The 5,212-nt window shown below is 42.2% G+C and overlaps 1 non-coding gene across 1 annotated transcript; it reads right to left on the reverse strand.

The window, feature by feature from the left end:
• Nucleotides 1-940: 940 nt before the first annotated feature.
• LOC123392967 lies at nucleotides 941-1,067 on the reverse strand. Its single transcript, XR_006607689.1, has one exon. It is a non-coding gene; the product is annotated as a small nucleolar RNA SNORA25 (small nucleolar RNA).
• Between the last annotated feature and the right edge of the window lie 4,145 nt (nucleotides 1,068-5,212).

Below are 5,212 nucleotides of genomic sequence, written 5' to 3' on the forward strand. Positions count from 1 at the left end.
GACAGAGGGAAAAGCAGGCTCCCACTGAGCAGGGAGCCTGATGCGGAGCTCCATCCCAGGACCCTGAGATCATGACCTGAGCCAAAGGCAGATGCTTCACTGACTGAACCACCCAGGTGTCCCTCGTGGCTTGATTTTCCTCCTCCTCCTCCTTTTTTTTAGTAGTTTTTTGGTTGGCTTGTTTGTATGTTTTTTAGAAGGCTCTACACCCAATGTGGGGCTCAAACTCAGGACCCCAAGATAGAGTTGCGTGGGGGCGCCTGGGTGGCTCAGTGGGTTAAAGACTGCCTTTGGCTCGGGTCATGATCCCAGGGTCCTGGGATCGAGCCCCACATCGGGCTCTCTGCTCCTTGGAGAGCCTGCTTCCCCCTTTCTCTCTGCCTGCCTCTCTGCCTACTTGTGATCTCTGTCTGTCAAATAAATAAAAAATAAAATCTTAAAAAAAAAAAAAAAAAAAAGAGCTGCTGTGTGCTCCACGGACTGAGTCTTCCAGGCACCCCTCTATTTCCCCTTCTACTGATATCATAATACAAGACTTTTCCCATTAAAAAAAACCTCTTAATTTTTAAAAAGATTTTATTTAAATTCAAGTTGGTTAACATATAGTGTATTATTAGTTTCAAGGGTAGAATTTAGTGATGTGTCAGTTTTCTATAAACCCCTTGCTCGGTCCATCAAGCACACTCCTTCATGCCCATCACCCAGTTACTCCATTCCCATCTTAATTTTTTAATTAAAAAAAAAAAAGCACACAAGTGCAAAGTAGAGACTAATCTAAGGCAAACCCATGAACCCGTCACACAGCTTCAATAATTAGCAACCAATCTCGTCTCCTCTGTTCACTCCCCACTCCATTATCCAAAGCAAATTGCAGACAGCACGTTATTTTATCTGTAAATACTCCAGCATGCAATTTTAGTAATTTCTCTTTCTTTTTTTAACTGCAATCTCCTCAGGAAACCATGGCACTGTTGAGTAATGCTTACATCCTATGGAGAACTTCAATATTTGGTCACAGTGTTAAGAGTTCTTGGTTTCAGTCCCCCAATCCCTCATTGAAATGACCTCAGTAATTTCTTAATATTATCAGAATCCAGTCTGTGCTCAGATTTTCCTCATGTAAACATTACTGTAAATGCCCTCCTTGATTTGGTTCTGAGGACATGTCAGAAAGGATGGGTGCATGGTGGGAAGGTGTCAGAAAGCTTGAGCCAAGGGCGAGACAGCAAACAAACAAGAACGTGCCCCAACTTTCTGAAAGTTCAGTAGGAAGAAATATATCTGACTCCATCTCCTATTGTGCTGTCCAGTGTGGTGGGACTAGCCACAAATGGCTGTTTACATTTAAATTAATTAAAATACAATTTTAAAGTCAGTCCCCTGGTGGTCAGTGGCCATGCGTGGTTGGTGGCTACTATATTGGACAGGACAGACACAGGACATTTCCACCATCGAGGAAGGTTCTGTTGGACAGCTGGTCTACCAGAGTCAAAGAAGGGATGGTACTTACAAGGAGGCAACAGATTCTAGATAATTTTGTTTAAACCTGCATTTATAATTGTGGAAGGTCTTAGAAGAGGGCAGCATGCCCTCATGGGAAACTTGACCAACTTAACATTCAAGAGGAAGCTGGATACATGCCTCAGGTCTCACTGCTCATTTAACAGTTTTAATTGAACAATCTCCACTTTGCCTTGTGCCAACAAGAGGTTTGCTTTATTTTAAAACTTAACTTCCTTTTCTCAAAAAAAAAAAAAAAAAAAAAAAAGAAAAGAAAAAGAAAAGAAAAGAGAAAAAAACCCACCCTACTCATGCTCAGCAGTGGAAAAACTGAAGTTAGCCCAATCTTATAAATATATCAGCTGTGTCCAGCCACTTCCAGTTTAAAATAGCTTCATTTCAAGGAAACCCTCTGGCACACTCAGGTTGGTATTTTCTATGGTAGTCCAGTGCTGAGCCCCTGCTCTGGGCTTTGGAAGAAGAGGAGAGCTTTATCCATTGGTGCTCCTTCCCTTCCTCCTTGAAGTGCTTTGTGTCTTCTCCAAGAGTCCCCTTGTGGGAAGTGAAGGAGGAGGACCTCTCCTTTCTCTTCCAGGCTGGGCTTCTCTGTTTGATCCATCCCTCAGTGTCTGGTGGTAGCTGTCCACTTGGGATCCCAGGTGGGATTCGGCTGTGATCCTGTTTCTGGTATAGGCAATGACCTTGACAGTGTGTCTATCCAAGGTCCTCGGCTGGGTGGATCTTCAAAGGCAGGCGGTCAAGCTTTCAGACCCCCAGCCACTCCAATCCGCAGCAGGAGTCTCCCTCTTTGGTCAGCTGGGCTGTATTTCCCAGGTCAGCCCACCATTACCCAGGATGGTGAGACCTTCTCATATGGGTCTTCTTGTATGAAATGCCAGGGATGAGGCATTGTCTTCTGTGTGCCTTCGTCAGTGACCCCACAACTGTAGACACAAGTGAGATGCCAACTACCAGTTAATAACTTCAGGAAAAAAGGGTTACATGGGCCCATTCCATACTCTCTCTTCTACCTCACAGGCACCTCCTTTGGAGTCCTCCAGTTTGAGAAGATGGGTCAGGCATCCCCATATTGCATGGGATGGGGGCAATGGTTGAAGTCATTTCTCTTATCTCTTCCTGGTGGTAAAAGCTACTGACCCACTTTAAAAGGGCATATCAGTTATCTGTTGCTAAGGATCCAATAACCCCAAAACTTAGCATCTTAAAACAATAAATAAGGGGCCCCTGGCTAGCTCGGTCAGAAGTGCCCGGGCCTCTTAATCTCGGGGTCATGAGTTCAAGTCTCACGTTGAGTGTAGAGATTACATAAATAAATAATTTTTTTTTTTTAAAAAAGCCCAATTCTTATCTCATATAGGTTCTGAGGATCTGGAAACCACATGTGGTCTAACTGGGTAGCTCTGGCTCAAGACCTTTAATATGGTCTCAGTTAGAATGTCAGCTGGGGTTGCTTCATCTGAAGGCTTGACTGGGGCAGCAAGAGCCACTCCCAAGATGGCAGCAATCACATGCCCCTTGGCCAGAGATTTTGATTTCTTGCTTCATGGGCCTCTCCAGAGGGCTGCTCACGATATGGGCACTGACTTTCCCCAGAACAATTCATCCAAAAGAGAGAGAATGACCAAGACGAAAGTGTCTTTTATAGCCTAATCTCAGAAGTGCTGTATTCTGTTGGTCTCACAGAATGACCCTCATATAGTGTTGGGAGGGGGGCTACCTAAGTGTGAGACTCTTGGGAGGCAGGGATTCTAGGGGTCGATGGAGACTGGCCACGATGATGAGGTTCATTGATTGTGAGGCTCTGGCTAGGACTCCAACTCTCTTTTAACTTAGCCCTTCAGTATTAAGCAAGTTGTTTTTGCCATGCATGAGCTTTTCTGGGAAAGATCCAGTCATGCTCTTTGCTGCAATTACCTTGTACAACTTATAAAATTAAAATTTATTATCATATGAGTAACATGTACTCTGTGTAGAAAAGGAAAAGACACACAGAGAATAAAAAATCAGATAAAAATCATCTCTTAGATCACTGTTCAAAAACAAACTCTGATGTTATGGTTTTATAGAATTGGTTTTCCATATGAATGTTTACTTTTACAGAATCTCCCCTGTTTGTTCGTGCTTTTGACGATCATTCTTAAAATATCTGTATGTGTCAGTGATTCTGCTTCTAAAAACTTACCTAAGGAAATATTCAAGTCCATGAGCAAGGAGTTAGTTTCAACCAGTTTAACCCAATATATTTATCCGATAATCTTAATGTGGTTTTATATTTGTTTGCATTTCAGATTTAGAAGTATTTCTTCATGGTTTCTGGTTCCAGAAGTTTTTATGCTCCTCTAAGCTTACTTAAGTTAATTTTTAAGTGGTGAGATTTTTTTTAAAGACTACTTTCTTTGCAGTATAATAAAAAAAGATAGAATTATGGCCATTCAGTGCCCTCTCCAGTTATTATTTTTTTTCTTCATTTTTTGGTTTCTTTGTTCTTTTCCTCTGAAGTTTGAAAGAATTTTTCAAGCTGGTCCTGCCACACGAATATTCACCTGTTGTAATTTTAAAATTACCAAGCCTAGGTGGCTTAGTCGTTAAGCCTCTGCCTTCGGCTCAGGTCATGATCCCAGGGTCCTGGGACTGAGTCCTGCATGGGAGTCCCTGCTTAGCGGGAAGTCTGCTTCTCCCTCTGCCCCTCCCCCTATTCATGCTCTCTCTCTCCGACAAATAAATGATAAATAAATTAATCTTAAAAAATAATTAAAGCAATAAACAGTCTCTTAGAAGCACCCTCCCTCCATTAACCACTGTTCTGAAGTTTGGGCTTATAGTCTTGCAACAAACACGTGTATCTTTAGACAATGCATTGTTTAGTTAATGCAATTTTCCCCTTATGTAAATGCAGTCAATTTGTGTATGCTCTTCTAAGAATTGCTTCTGCCTCCTGCCCAACATTATGTTTGTGACATTCATCTCTGTTGGTGGATGTGGTTGCAATTAGTTTCTACTGTGCTGCAGTATTTCATTGTATGAACACACCACATCATACCGATTCCGCGTGTGGATGCTGAGACATTCCTGGGTTCTTGCAATTACAAGCAACACTGTTGTGAACATTCTAGCAGATGCCATCCAGGGCACATATGCAAGGCTTTCTCTAGAACATCCATACCCAAACTTGGCAGCACATTGGGGTCATGGGAGAATTTAAGAACTACTGAGATTTGGGGGCACCTGGGTGGCTGTTAAGTGTCTGCCTTTGGCTCAGACCATGATGCCAGGGTCCTGGGATCAAGCCTTGCATCAGGCTCTCTGCTCAGCGGGAAGCCTGCTTCTCCCTCTCCTGCTCCCCCTTCTTGTGTTCCCTCTCTTGCTGTCTCTCTCTGTCATATAAATAAATAAATAATCCTTTAAAAAAAGATTAAAAAAAAAAAGAACTATTGAGATGTGGCTCACATCCCAAGACATTCTGATTTAACTGGTACAGTGTCTGATTTGGATCTGGATTTTATTTTATTTTATCTTCCAGATTTTATTTTTAAGTGATCACTACCCCCAATGTAGGGCTTGAACTCATAACCCCAAGATTGAGTGTCTCATGCTCTTCTGACTGAGCCAGCCAGACACCCCTGCTTTGGACATTTAAAAAAATTTTTAAATATATTTTTAAAAGATTTATTTATTTATTAGAGAGAGCAAG

Source organism: Mustela putorius, unplaced genomic scaffold, assembly GCF_011764305.1.
Source record: "Mustela putorius furo isolate JIRA1106 unplaced genomic scaffold, ASM1176430v1.1 tig00000695_pilon_pilon_pilon, whole genome shotgun sequence".
Taxonomy (NCBI): domain Eukaryota; kingdom Metazoa; phylum Chordata; class Mammalia; order Carnivora; family Mustelidae; genus Mustela; species Mustela putorius.